The following is a 16,071-nucleotide window of genomic DNA, read 5'->3' on the forward strand; positions in this document are numbered from 1 at the left end:
TGTAATGTAAAAAGTGCAAAAATGTGGAGTTCCCATCCTGTCTCAGCAGTTAATGCAACCGACTAGCATCCATGAGGATGCAGGTTCGATCCCTGGCCTTGCTCAGTGGGTTAAGGATCCTGCATTGTGGTGAGCTATGAGGTAGGTCCCAGACTCAGCTCAGATCCTGAGTTGCTGTGGCTCTGGCATAGGCTGGTGGCTACAGCCGTGATTGGACCCCTAGCCTGGGAACCTCCACATGCTGCAGGTATGGCCCTAAAAACACAAAAAGACAAAAAAAAAGTGCAAGAATGTAAGCATAAAATGTAAGCAAAGAGTACAGTCATCCTTTTAAAATATTTATTCATAAGCTTGTAAATATTTTCAGGTAGAATTTTATTTTAAAAATAAGTCATGTCCTTTATTAAAACATTTAAAATTTTCAAGCAACCATCTATATAAAACATGCTTGACTCATGTTATGCTTCATTAATACTCTCTCACAGTGTATTCATAGCATAATAACACTTAATTTCTCTTTAGAAATTAAACCAATTCTTCTTGTGTATTGGAGTAATAATTCTAGACATTATTAATATCATAACAAGCCTAGGGCTAGTCAGTTTTCCAGTTTAACAGACTACCTAGGGTCAAATTTTGATAAATACAATATTTTAAGGTAATGAAGAACTAAAAACACTTAATTTTCTTCAGCAAATATAAGTTCCCATAATTAATATGTTACATTATAACTCTACGATATATATTACACCTCAGGAACTGTTGTTTTGGTTCAGATGCTGCCTGTTTCATTAAAAATGCCAACTGTAGGCATTTGATGTGAAAACCTTATAGCTAAATGCTGTTTGTTTAATGTCTATCAAGTGCAAGATTGTTCCTACAATTGATGCTAACAAAGTTAGTGCTTTCAAAATTATAGAATTAAACCTTACTAATTTTCTCAAAATGGGCTATTATTTGGATTCAAGAAGCCAGTGTAACAATTTAATCTTTAAAAATTTTAGAAAATCAGGGGGAGTTCCTGTCCTGGCTTGGTGGTTAACAAACCCGACCAGGAATCATGAGGTTGCAGGTTTGATCCCTGGTCTCCCTCAGTGAGTTAAGGATCTGGTGTTACTGTGGCTATGGTGTAGGACGGTGGCTAGAGCTCCAATTAGACCCCTAGCCTGGGAACCTCCACATGCCATGGGTGCAGACCTAGAAAAGACAAAAAAAAAAATTTAGAAAATAAAAATCTACTTTTTTTCTCTCTCTCTCTTAACCAGTGCTGGCCTTGTATTTTAACAGTTTTAAGCATCCTTTTATATCATATTCTCCTTTCCATTAATTCTGAAATAATCCCCTGTTTCATCTTTCTCCCTTTTCTTTCTCACCCATACTAAAAATGAATCCCCCCCAAATATTGTAAATAGATATGGTAGCCACAAGTACAGTTACTAGGACTGCCAATCATACAACTTCTTCAGTATGACTGAAATTATACTGTGCCCAAAAACATACCATGAGGCCATAATCTGCTCTTCCTGAAGTCCAATGGGAAGGATAAATAAACATTTTATTGTGACCAAAACATCCAACAAAATGGCAAATATGTACTTATCATCTATCCCAGGTCTAGAATTTTATGGTTTGTCCAGAAATCTTAAGAGGCTAGAAAAACAATAACCCTATTCTTTTTATTATTATTATTATTATTTTAATTTTTATTTTTTTGTCTTTTTTGTCTTTTCTAGGTCTGCACCTGTGGCATATGGAGGTTCCCAGGCTAGGGGTCGAATCGGAGCTGTAGCCACCGGCCTACGCCAGAGCCACAGCAACACAGGATCCAAGCCGCGTCTGTGACCTACACCACAGCTCACGGCAATGCAGGATCCTTAACCCACTGAGCAAGGCCAGGGATCGAACCCGAAACCTCATGGTTCCTAATCAGATTCATTGACCACTGCGCCATGATGGGAATTCCATAAACCCTGTTCTTAAGGAGGTTATGCAATGGATGGACAGGAAACACAAACACACACACACAGAGCTAAAATTTATAGTGAATTTTAAAGTGAGTGCACCTATAAGAATACCATAAGAATTCAAAGAAGCAGGAGATTATAAACAAGTGGAATAAATTATTCAAAGAATGGCATGTGAATACTTAGAAAAATAATATCAAAGAAAAACTCATATCAAATTTGGTATTAATACATTTTATTATGTGTGAGATACTGGATGAGAATATCAGGCAATTTTGAAGAACTGGTCTATGTGGAAATGTAATTTCAGCCTAGGATTTGACTTTTTTCAAAAAAAAAACTTGGGAAGGATGAGGGCATAATACCCTTGGTAACTAGCTAAACAAAATGGCCATAAGATGCTTATAATGAATTTATGTCAACTTAGAAGGTTCCTAGTGATTTACCATGGGTTATTTGACTTGTCTAGGTCACCATTTTTCATTAATGTAATTGGTAAATATTCAGAGAGCATTCTTACCAAGTATTTAAAAACCAGTCATAGAAGGCTCTATTTTTGTTAAAAGCCCCAACTTTTTGTTATTATGTTCAACTAACACAAAATTTCATACTCAATTAGGTATCATACACATGTCAAATTTTTGGAAAAAGTTTTAAATATTTGCTCTCAATTTCTGTATTTATTTTGTTGTGATCAAGTAATGCATGGTCCATGTACCATTGTTTTAGGAAATTATTTTTATTTCTTATGGATGGTAAAGCACCCTATGAGCCTTAGTAGGTTATTAATTCTTGATTACTGTATATAGTACCAAGTCCTTTTTGTTTGTTTTTTTAACCTGTATTTGGTAAGGTGAAATTTAACAGGAGTGAGTCAATACTCTACAGAGGTACCTTAAAGTCAATTACACAAGATGAAACAAACAACATAGCAACTTTTGTAAAAATACATAAGAGTTGAGTTTATAATAGATTAATATACTATGTGAGTCAATAAGAAATCAACAATCAGAAGTTAGAAGATTTCTTTGTATAATTTTCACTGTGGTATTATGTTTGTTTCTTCATACTTTAAAAGAAAGAAACAAAGGCCCGTAGAGGCTATTACAGAACTGAACAGAGTTCCTGAATTTTGTAGCATGAAATGCATGGATGAATCTGAGAAAAAATAAGGCTAGAGACTAGATGCCAGATCAGTGTTGTTAATGTCAGAGGGAGCCAACAAAGAATATAAACCAAAAGAATAACATGATTCATTTTTAATTATTTTAGAACAATTACTCCTGCAGCAATGGGAAGCATGCTTACAGATAGCGAATTGAGACTGCAGTCTGAGGGAGATGATGGAGAAAGTAGCAAAGAAGGACAGAAGGAGACAATTTAAAAGTAAGGAAAAGACAAAATCTATAGAACTTGGGGACTTATTAGATAGCAAGTGAGAGTTACATTTAGTCTTTCCCTTTCTCCCAGGAAGAAAAACAGGAAAAGAGGTGAATGTGCAACTCCCAGAGGGGTGAAAAAAATACAATAGCTACCAATTAAATTCATTCATTATTTTAACCTAATTCTTAAAGATAAGAAGTGACAATTAAAAGAGACCAAGAAACCAATTGTATCGGTTGTGAGAGTCCACATACTGGATTTTCACCAAAGCTCAAGTTGTAGATGAAAGTATAAAGGGAGGAAATGGACAATGTCTGTGCTGATAGGGACACAGGACCCCTTTACATCACTTATAAAAGGTAAACAGCAACACCGGCAATACCTACCTTCAAAAATGTTTTAGTACATGTTAAGCCTGAGATTAATTGCAATGCCAGAGAGCCTTCCTCACTTAGAGACAAACTGAATTGAAAGTATAGTGCTATTAAGTATAGTTCCCTCTATGTATAACTGGGTCACTTTACAGTATAGCAGAAATTGATGGAACATTGTAAATCAACTATAATAAAAAATTAAAGAAAAGAAAGTATAGTGCTATTGAACAACAACAACAACGAAACCCTTCTGGATCATTTGAAGCATCTGAGAAAAGTTCAAACTTATAATGGACTTCAAATGGACGAGGTAGGACCAGGTTACATGATAAGAGGATGGACACCTTTCAGTGGTAGAGTATCCCCTGGCTTCAGATTCAGGAAACCTTCACAGATGCCGATTCTTTGACCCTGTCTCCTAAAAATGATGATTATTCATCCCAGGCAGGTGTGGGAGATAAGCATTCTCATACATGAAGAAATTAAAATTCAAACCAACTTTCTGGGAAGCACTGTTGTATTGTATGGAAGAGCCCTAACAATGTTCATTCTCTAAGTCTCAGAAATTACTCCTCTAGCAATCTGGCTTATGAAAATATGCAGGAATGCAGTGATCAATGTTCACAGATGCTCACTGGAGTTTTATTTATAGTTCCTGCTAAATATAAGAAATACATTCTAAAAAAATCAACAATGGAAAAATGGTTACAATAGAGTGATCACAATAAAATACCATGAAGCTGAAATATAATGTATATAAAAAGTAGGTTGTCAGAGTGACATTTATTTTTTAATATTTGAATGTAATACACTAAGATGTTTACAATGTTTATCCCTTGGCTATAGGATTATAAATGTTTTAAATTTAAAATTTTTAAATTTTGCCTAACAATGAGAATTCATTGTTTATACATTTGAGGCAAAAACAACATTTTAAAATTCCAAATAGATCAAGCTTTATTATCTTAGAGTGTAATTTCCTGCTGAACAAAGTAAGTTTATCCTTTCCAATTTTAAGGCTGGTTTCTGAATAGAAAAGACAGAAGCAAAAGGATTTGATAAGTTTAGCCTTAATTTGTTATTTGTTAGTGCAAAATCAGCTCACAGTAAGTCCTGTCTCAATAGCTGCAGTGATGGCTAGTGAAAAAGAAAAATTGCCAGAGAAAAATCATCTGATTTGTATCATTTGTGGATTTTCATGTTGCAAATGCTCCCACTATGGCTGATCTCAAACTGCCAACATTTTAGCATCTATCTTGCAAATCATCTGATACTTAACAATTGGCCCTCCCCAGGCAGCACAGACTCACTCCAATTCTTCACTAACAGATGCTCAACCACGTTTGTTGAGCTAAATGACTAAGGTTTTGGTTGCCTTCTTTCTGTCAAAAGATGTGTTTCTGTGAGCTCAATTTTCCTTATGCTTTCATTACTATTTCATATCATTTTAAAGATATTTTTTGGTTATATGCCCTCTCTCTCAGCCTTTTTGATATATATGTTTAGTTTCACCCATGTTTATTATATTATTTAAGGAGACATTTTTCCCTCAGGTTTACTTATGGATATACAATCAAAATCAATTTTTAAAGCCTCCTGTCATTCTCTCCTTTTAAAAATCATTGGTTGTAAGATTATGCTTGATTATTTTATAATTTTAAAATGTTATCTAAAATGTACATTCTACCTGTTCCAGTATCAATTTATTATTTTTATTGAAATTATTTATTTGGGGCTATTTTGTACTCTAGGTTGAGTGGTTACATTCTCAGTTTACTTCTTTGTCATCAATCATTTCTTTCTTTTGGGTCAGTTCTACACCAGAGGAATGTTCCACTGGTCCTTTCAATTATTCACCTTCATTTTGAATGTTTTCCACAGAATACACTTATTCTTTCTAATCATTTGATGCCTATTCCCTCCTTCATGATTATTTAAAAGACAATGGTTCATTAAGTATGCTCATCTTTCCTTTGTGCTCATGGCTTCAAGTCTTGTAAAGCTGCTTACTATAAATGATTTTCAAATTTTCCCATACCTGCTCAGTAAAGAGAAGAACAATGGTATTTTTTACACTCTTCATTATTTCTTAATTGTTTACATTTCTTCTTCATTTTTTTGCTCCTGATGTCTGATAAAGGGAAGAAATTCAATAACTCAAATGTGTTACAGCACCATTAATTTTATTCCTCTACTTATTATTAGAGGATCTATTTTTCTCTATGCTGTTTGCCTTTCACTTTATATATTTATAAAAAAACATTTAATTTTAATTAACTTCTTTAGCTATCACTATCCCACTTATTTTTGGTTGTCATCCTTGCACTGTGGAGATTAACCAAAATATTGTTTTGTTTTTCTCTTAATTTCAAAATATAATCTTCTTACTATTAGTTTTTAAAGTCAATCACTCCAGCTATATGGAAATTGGCATGTTATGAAAGCAATTCTTTTGAAGAAGAATAACCGAAGAGTAATTAGCCCATAATACCTGTGCTCAGCATTACAAACAAAGTGTTTTTTAACTGTCTTTAAAAAGGGGACAGAGGATAAAAGTGTGTGAGAGTTGAGCTTGCTTAGAATTTCAAATTCTTCACCTCTTGTCTGGAACACAGTTTCTCCCTTGAATACCTTTCCCTGCAAGAGTGTGAACTTTAAATTTATTTTCAGGAAGACTGCCAATCCTTATTAAAATCAAATTTAACTCAAATGCATAAAAATAATTTCTGCATTTAATGGTTGAAAGGGCTATGTCCCTTGAAGAAGTCATCTACTTTCCATATCATTGGGAGTTGGTTCTCCATGGGTAACTCCTATTTCTACACAGCTTGCAAGCACCAGCACTGGTTGCCCTTTGTTCTGGACTAGCTTCTCAAGATATTTATATAAAGAAAAGCCTTAGATGGTAGAGATAGTATCTTCCTCCAGATCAAAGGAAGGGCAGGCATACTTTCTTCCCCCCATAAAATATTTGGGTTCCTTATGCTTAGTATTTCTCTTCTGTAATAAAATCCATTGCATGTGCTGGTACTACTTGTTCATCTTTGCATCTTCACATGAGAGATATGTTTCAGGGAGTTCCCTGGTAGGTTTGGTGGTTAGGACTCAGAGCTTTTATCACTGCAGCCTGGGTTTAATCCTTGACCTGGGAATGGGAACTGAGACCCTACATCAGCCCACTATACAACACAGCCCCCCTGCCAAAAAAAAAAACTGGGGCTCAGATAACCAACACAGAAATGTTATAAATCTTATTATTTCTGTTGCAATGAATAATGAAAGTTCTTTTGTCTCTGACCTAGGAATCTTATATTTTTCACCAACATCCATGAAACTACAACAAATTACATTTTTAACTCACAAGTAAAGTAAAATACGAGTCCCTTTGCTATTCTTCTCACAAATAGTAAACCATCATTGGCTTTGGAATCACTTTGTTGTATCAAAATTTCTAAACTTCTTGGAAGTTTCCATTGTAACTCAGCGGTTACAAGCCTGACTAGTATCCATGAGGATGCAGGTTTGATCCCTGGCTTCACTCATTGGATTAAGGATCCAGCATTGCTGTGAGCTATGGCATAGGTCACAGATGCAGCTTGGATCTGGCATTTTTGTGGCTGTGGTGTAGGCCGGCAACTGTAGCTCTGATTCGAACCATAGCCAGGGAACTTCCATATGCAGCAGGTGCAGCTCTGAAAAGCAAAAAAAAAAAAAAAAAGGGTCTAAACTTCTGGAGTTCTCACTATGGCACAGTTGGTGAGGAATCAATGGCAATGGCGCTGGTAGCCACAGAAGGACAGGTTTTGCTCCCTGGCCCAGTGCTGTGGGTTAAAGGATTCAGCATTGTCACAGCTACAGCTCAGAAGTTCTAAACTTCCTAAAATCAAATGATTACTTCCTGACCACTCAGTTTCTATTCCATGAATAACTCAGGTTTTATTTTAACCATACAAGAGCCAAAAAGAAATAATCAAAAATAATTGTATTATGCATTGTTGCTATACAGAAACAAGGTGATCAGGTAAATGCTGGGTTGAGAACCACAGACATAAATGATTGAAGAGGAAAATCTCAGCTGTGTAACTCTAAGAAGTAAAAACAATGCAAATAAACCCACAGCAATTCATACAGCAGAAATGGGTTGATTCTTTTGACCTAAGGTGGAGAGCTGTTTATAAGGAATTACTATACTTTTATGACAGGAAAGGATAAATGATCAGAACTGAGACAACATAGAGCTTTAGTGTGAATTTAGAAAATGCTGTCCATCTGGGTCCATGAAGCCTACTACTTTAGAGAGCTGAAGATGCTCCTGTGAACAGACAGAGCCCTGCTCTAGGACTCAAGATTTTCAAGCTTTGTGAGTGGAACTTGGTGATTTCAGAACTTAACACTATCAGAACATTTTAGGGATCACAAAAGCTCACCATTTCAAGCCACAGCCATGTGTTTTTTGATTTTATGTGAACCTGTGACAATAATAGTTACTATTTATTTAATGTATACTGTGTGCCAGGCACTGTGCTAAATACTTTCAGTGAATTGTCTGATTTTATTCTTAGAAAAATTGTATGAAACTCTTTATTTTTAACCCCATATTGCACATGAAGATAATGAGGTCTAGAGTAGTCATTTAGAGTGTAACAAAGGTGGGACTCAAACTCAGGCCTGTCTTGAGTCAAAAATCACACACTTAACCATCAGACTTTACTGCCTTTAGTATCTTCATTGACCTCCCTGTAAGAAAAAGAATATCCAGGTTGTAGCTTTATCATGACCTTTCTTTCTTCCCCTATCTCCCACTCCCAGGCTTCTCTTTAATTAATATTCCTAAAGTAATTCTTCTTCATGGTAGCAAAGTGATGATTTAGAAATCAAATGCCAGAGTTTAATGTCAGTGTTAATCCCTTTGTATTGTGCTGTTTGCTTTGTTATGTCTTTATTATGTTAGAAAAAAACTCTTTCTGAAATTTTTCATACTCTCAATTGCTGTGCTATAACCACCAAGTATTTTGAAAGAAACATCTTCTTTCTATAAATTCTGATATTATTAACTTTATGGTATATTTTTCCAATTTTTAAAAATGCAAAAGCATCCCTGACTTTTTTTTTATAATCAGATCAAATTGTCTCAATTAAGTCTTTTGATTTTCTATTCTCATGTCTGGAGAACATATCCTTTTGAATTCTCTTCTTCCCAGAATTCAGTAAAAGCTCATTAATTTTTTGGTCTCTTGAATAAAGAATTAATAACTTGGAAATTAAATAGGCTCAAATGATCTATATTTTAAAGTTAGGGCATGTGTCATGGGTGCAGCTTGGTTTTCCTAAATCCACTGAGTTTTTCTTTATTCTCTCTATTTACATTCATTTCCTTCCATGGAAGAGAATGAGGATGTCTTTTGAGGGAGTTTACCCAAAGTAGCTCCTTCTGCAGCTAAGCCTAGACAGATCCACAGGATAAAACTCTGCCTGAGAAGTCTCAAGGCATGCATCTTTTTATATTTGTCAACGGTCAGTCTTGTTCTTTCCTTTGTAAAAAGAATCAGCTTTTCTTTTGGCATTAAGTTTTTTTCAGCTCCAAAAGAAAAACAATGTTTATAAATTATTAGGGCATTGTGATTAATGAATTTCACTTAAAAATGCATTTAAAAAAACTTTGGAATAATGAGTTCCTAACTGAAACTTTTGTGTCTCTAGTGACTTTTTTGTATTCCAAATAATGTATTTTTCATTCTTCTAATTAATTTTTGGATCATTGTTAATGACGGGCTGTGGGAAAATTCAAAAATGAAATTCCATGGGAAAAATTTTAATCAACAGCAGAAGCCTTTATATCTATCGCTGTCATAGCATTAAATTTAATGGTAAGAAAAGCTATGATTTTTATGCATTTACGTTCTTGTTATTCTTGAATGCCTAAGTTCTACTTACAATGATTGCTTTCAATACTGTTCATCAATATCTGAATATTATCTCATCCAATGCAACTTGATAAGATATATAAAAGTAAGGCATTGTATAAACACAAGTAAATATGAAATTTTAATAATACCAATACAATTATTAAGCCATCATATGCAAGATATTTACATTGTATCAAATTTCATTGCCTAAATATCTTAATAAAATTACCCTATTCTGTGAGAAAAACATATAGAAAACAGGTCTCAAAAGATTTTCATGTGTAAAGGATGCCAAAATGATTCACATTTCCTAATTTTATGAGGGGTAATAATCTCTAATGGTATGGGAAACCTAAAATATGCACTATTGCCATGGAGTTAAATAATCTTCCAGTTGTGACAGCAGCCGACTTAACAAGCTGATTCTAGCAATAATTGAGTTTCTGTGCTTTTCTTTTAATTTCACTACCTGATGATACCTGATAGCAGTAGACTTTATTTCAGAATCCCATTAGGTACCATTATGAGATCCTATTTCCTGGGGTTTTAAAATCTAATTGTCAGTCAATGTGTTACAGTAAGCCTAGCTTTCGTTTGATTCTCATGGCTCTACGCGGTGGGAAAAAAACAAAAGAAGTATGTTCCATCATCCTGTCAAGGAGGTATCTTAACAAATTACCTTTCCCCTCAAAAGAAAACACAGAGAGACTTTCTTGTTGCTTTAACAATTCTCATAGTTCCTATCTTCTTTTCTAAGCTATTAAAGGGAACAAAAACTGAAAACCCATAGAGCACAGACATCCTGACAACTGATGTCCTTAAGATTTATGAAGAAATTTAAGTATTTAATAACTATATAAGAGTAAGCTGTGCTTCTTTAGGATATGTTAGATCTGTTCATAAACCTCTGCCTTGTCTAAGAAAAAAAGTACCCAACATATATTCCATTTGACTTAAAGTTTGAAAGTTGATTATTTCCTTTTCCTTTAGCTATTTTGTCATGAAAGACATTCGCTACATCATTTTTTAAAAAATAAGACTTTATAACTGTTTCCTAGTTCTAGTGCATTTCTGGATTTTTTAACATTTTTTTTAAACTTCATATCTTCACCTCAAATTGCTATTGTGTATCCCTAAGCCTCACCATTGCTGTAACTCTAGTGTGAACAACCCAAGCTAGGGGAAGATTATATTACATATGAAATCCAGCTGATTTTGTTTTTTTGTAAAGCCTGTGTAGATACCCTTAGACTAGAATTAATTCACATTAAAATCATTTGGCCAAAATAATCTGTGGGTTAATTCAACTAATAGATTTGTTACTACTTTTTCATTCTATGTAAGAATACTCCTCCAATTGTTTTTAATAATAGCAGAAAGAATAAATTTCTGCTTAACATTAAGATAGTATGATTGCTGGAGTTCCTGTTGTGGTGCAGTGGTTAACGAATCTGACTAGGAACCATGAGGTTGTGGGTTTGATCCCTGGCCTTGCTCAGTGGGTTAAGGATCTGGCATTGCCATGAGGTGTGATGTGAGTCACAACACAGCTCGGATCCCGCGTTGCTGTGGCTCTGGTGTAGGCTGGTGGCTACAGCTCCAATTGGACCCCTAGCCTGGGAACCTCCATATGCCTTGGGAGCGGCTCAAGAAAAGGCAAAAAGACCAAACAAACAAACAAACGAACAAAAAAAACCAAGATAACATGATTGCTTAGATATATCTTCTAACGTTCTAAGGAAGAAGAAACGAAGGCTCATCTGTCTTCACTCAAAACTGTAAAGATCTTGGTCATTTACCTTTACCTTGAATTGAGAAAACTAACTTATTATAAGTGGTCTCAAACTGATCTGCCAAACACCCTGAAGTGGCACTGTTCCTGGCTTAGTGTGCATCTCTTTCCTGCCTTCCATGTCTGCAGCAGTCTTGCTGTGATTTTTCTGGGTTTCACTAAATGCATTAGGTTATATGTGAGCTCAGCATTCAGTTCCCCTTAGTCTGTCATAGACTATCCTGATCTACAATTACACCACCATCCCCGCCTCCCTACCAAGCCACAGCAGCAGAGCAGCATGAAAGCAAGATATGATGTGCATTCTGGTCAAGAGCTAGCCATAACAGAGGGCTGTCAGCCCCTCCCTTGCCGCATTTCCCATTTACCTACAGACTTTTAAATCATTAAACAGCTCAGCTCAAACCAGTTCAGTTTTTCCTAATGAAGGTCAAAATAAATGCAGGAAAAAAAAAAGTTATGTCAACGATAAAGTAACCCTATGGAGAGGGGAAATCTGGAGTGAAAACACTGCTAGAGAAACTTCTAAAAGGAATCTGAAAATATCCAATAATTCCTAGGAATTAGGAATGAGATTTACATCAGCAAATGAGTTGTGCTAAGCACTATAGTGTTATACATTTTTCCATTAACTACTTGTAATAGTCTAATAAAGAGGATGTGACCTTCTCCATTTTTAAGAAAATATAAAACAAAACAAAAAATATTGCCAGAGATTTTCAAGGTCATGTTGTTAGTAAATAGTAAAAGTGGCTTTTAAAACTCAGATCTTCATGACTCTATATTATGACTCTATACTATGACTACTAGGCTATACTATACTTCGTAGCTCACTAAAACCCATAGGTTTAAGCCAATGAGAAACATCTAAGTTCTCAAGAAGGAAAATCAGAAGTTTGGCTATATTACATGGTTTTCTTCTGATTTTTTAAATTAATTAATTAATTAATTAATTAATTAATTTTTTAAGGGCTGCACCCACGGCAAATGGACGTTCCCAGGGTAGGGTCAAATCAGAGCTGTAGCTGCCGGCCTACTAGACCAGCCAGAACAACAAAGGATCTGAGCCACATCTGAGACCTATACCAAAGCTCATGGTGAATGCAGGATCCTAATTTTATACTTTTACATATAGCTGTTCAGTTTTCCTAGCACCGCTTATTGAAGAGACTGTCTTTTTTTCTATTATTTATTCTTGCCTCTCTCGTGTTAGAATAATTGACCATAAGTGCATGGATTTATTTCTTGGTTCTCTGTTCTGTTCTATTGACCTGTGTGTATGATTTTGTGTCAGTATCTTATTGTTCTTATTTCTGTAGCTTTATAGTACAGTCTGAAATCAAGTTTTGTTCTTTTTTCTCAAGATTACTTTGGCTATTTGAGGTCTCTCTCTATAAACTTTAGGATTATTTCTTCTAGTTTTGTGAAAAATGTCATAAGTCATTTGATAAGGATTGCAATGAATCTATAGATTGCTTTGGGCAGTATGGACATTTTAACAATATTAATTCTTCTAATCTAAGAACAAAGGATATGGTTCCATTTCTTGGTATCATCTTCAATTTCTGACTTTAGTGTTCTATAGTTTTCAGAATATAGGTCTTTCAGTTCTTTGGTTAAGTTTGTTCCAAGGTGTTTTAATTTTTTGACATGATTTTAAGCAGGATAATTTTCTTGTTTTCTCTTTCCAATGGTTCGTTATTGGTGGATAGAAAAGCAGTGGACTTCTGTATATTTATATTGTATTTGCAAATTTACTGTATTCATTTACTAGTTCTAATTGTTTTTTGTTGTTGTTGTTGGAGGCTTTAGGTTTTTTTACATATAGTATCATGTCATCTTCAAATAATGACGGTTTCACTTCTTTCTTTCCAATTTGGATGTCTTTTATTTCTTTTTCTTGTCTGATTGCTGTAGCGAGGACTCCCAATACTATGTTAAATAGAAATATCAAGAGAGGACATCCTTGTCTTATTTCTGGTTTTCAGGGAAAGAGTTTCAGCTTTTTACTGTTGAATATGATGATAGCTATGGGTTTGTCATAAATAGCCTTTATTATGTTATGTTCTCTCTGTATCCATTTTGATGATAGTTTTTATCATGAATGGGTGTTAAATTTTGTCAAATGAATGTTTGTGTGTGTTTTGATATGATTATGTTATTTTTGTCCTTCATTTTGCTAATGTGGAGTATCACATTGATTAATATGCAGATATTACAAAATCCTTGCATCCCTAGAATACATTCCACTTGATCTTGGCAAAGGAGCCATTTTCTATACTGTTGAATTATGCTTGCTAATATTTTATTGAGGATTTTTGCATCTATATTCGTCAGTGATATTGGCCTGTATTTTTCTTTTTTTCTTACAATCTCTTTTGTAGTGTCTTTTTCTGCTTTTGGTATTGGGGTGATAATGGTGGCCTCAGAATAAAGTTGGGAGTGTTTCTTCCTATTTAATTCTTTGAAATATTTTGAGAAGGATAGATATTAGATTAGCTCTTCTTTTTATGTTTTGTGGAATTCTCTGAGCCTGTTGCATCCTAAAGTGCTATTTTCTGGAGTTTTTTTAAAATCATAAATTCAATTTTACTACTCCTATGTATAATCAGCCCACCAAGATGGTATTTTTCTCTTGCTGCCTTTAGAATTCTCTTTAACTTTTGCCATTTTAACTATCATATGTATTCAGGTGGGTCTGTTTGAGTTCATCTTGTTTAAAACCTTCTTTTCCTTCCTGTACCTGGATATCTGTTTCCCCCTTCAACTGCAGGAAATTTTCAGCGATAACCCATTAAATGTGTTTTTTGTTGTTGTTGTTGTTGTTTTTTTTACGCTTTTCTGTCTCTTTTCTCCTTCTGGGACCTCTATATTGTGAATATTTGTGTATCTGAAATTGTTTAAGATGTTCTTAAACTGTTCTCATTTTTTTTAGTTAGTTCTTTTTGCTGTTCTGACTAGGTGATTGCCATTTTTCTATCTTCCAGATCACTTAGGAATTCTTCTGTATCACCTAGTCTGCTCTTATTCCTCCTAGTGTATTTTTTTTTATTTCACTTATTGTATTCTTTAGTTCTGACTCATTCTTTCTTTTTTTATATTTTCTAATTCCTATTAAAATTCTCATTCTTCATCTGTTCTTTTCTCTAATTCAGTTAGCATTTTTATCACTAATGCTCTCAATTCATTATCTGGTAAATTACATTTATCTGTTTCAGTATTTGTTTTTTCAGTGTTTTCTTGTTCTTTCATTTGAAACAATTTCCTTTATCTTTCCAGTTTGCTTAATGTTGTCTCTGTGAAATTAGGTGAAATAGTTACCTACCAGGATTTTGGTGTGTTGTCCTTGTGTAGGAGTGTTCCTATGCAATCCGTGTATGTCCAGTGGCTTTGGTGAGAGAGCTGTATCTGATATAACATGACTCATGTCTTCCCCTAGGATGTGCTGGCAACTATCATCTTGGTAGGAAGTAAAGCTGGAGATGGAAGGGCTATAAACAGAGCCAGATGTGAGACATAGAGTGAGAAGGGCTGGAACAGATGTTCAGCATGGGCTGGGGCATGTGCTAGGTGGTCTCAGCACTAGAGTTCTGAACTACTTCTAATCTGTTGCCTCTATGATTACCAAAAGTAGCTGCTCTTGACTTATTCAGATGCTGTGCTGGGCCTAAGCCAGCTCCATCCACCACAACTGTGCATTCTCCTTGGGCGAAGCATCCTTCACCCAGTGTTAAGCTGTGCCATACAGCAAGCTGTCCTAGGTGGGTACTCAGCTTGGGCTGGGTAGCACCCTGGGGTAGTCACAAGGAACTGGCTGGAACCCCAGGAAATTTCAATCTGTTACTCCTCCTGTTTCTAAACTAAGCAAGTGTGTGTGTGTGCATCATGAATGGACTCTAGGTTCCTTATAGTTCTTCTATCAATCCTACTGGTTTTCAAGGCAGCTGAGGAGACTCATTCTCCAGTATCACATCCCAGGGCTGGGGAACCCAGTATATGATTTGAATCCTCACTCTCCAGAGAGGATCTCCAAGCCCATAAAATCCCCTTTCTATTCTGTGTCCTTTCCCAAGGACTCAGATCCTGACATCATTCTTTTAATTTCCTCCTCAATTCCATATGGATCTTTATTACAGCCTTAGTTATATAAGAATATTTCCACCAGTCTCAAGTTTGTTTTCAGTGAGAATTTATCCACATGTTAAATGTATTTTTGATGTTTTTATGGGGGGAGGTCATCTCTGTGTTCTTCTGCTCCTACTCCACCATCTTAAGCTTGAGCTATCTATTCCAACTTTATCTAGATAAGTGGCTTCTCCCCTATTAAATTACAAGTCCTTTGGATATATATATATATATATATATATATATATATATATATATATATTATTATATATATATATATATATAATAAATGTATATAAAACATACATAGGCAATATATAAATCCTGAACTTTGAAATTTGACAGTTATAGGTTTGAGTCTTAGTTCTTACACTTACTACTAATAAACATTGTTGAACTGTTACAAGCTTTTAACAAATGACACTGGTCGAATACAATGCTTAGAAAATGATCAGTAAAATAATGATTATCAATGTTATTAGTAATATAAATATGACTCAAGGTATAAACATATCTCATCAATATAA

This window comes from Phacochoerus africanus, chromosome 8 (assembly GCF_016906955.1).
Source record: "Phacochoerus africanus isolate WHEZ1 chromosome 8, ROS_Pafr_v1, whole genome shotgun sequence".
Classification (NCBI taxonomy): Eukaryota; Metazoa; Chordata; class Mammalia; order Artiodactyla; family Suidae; genus Phacochoerus; species Phacochoerus africanus.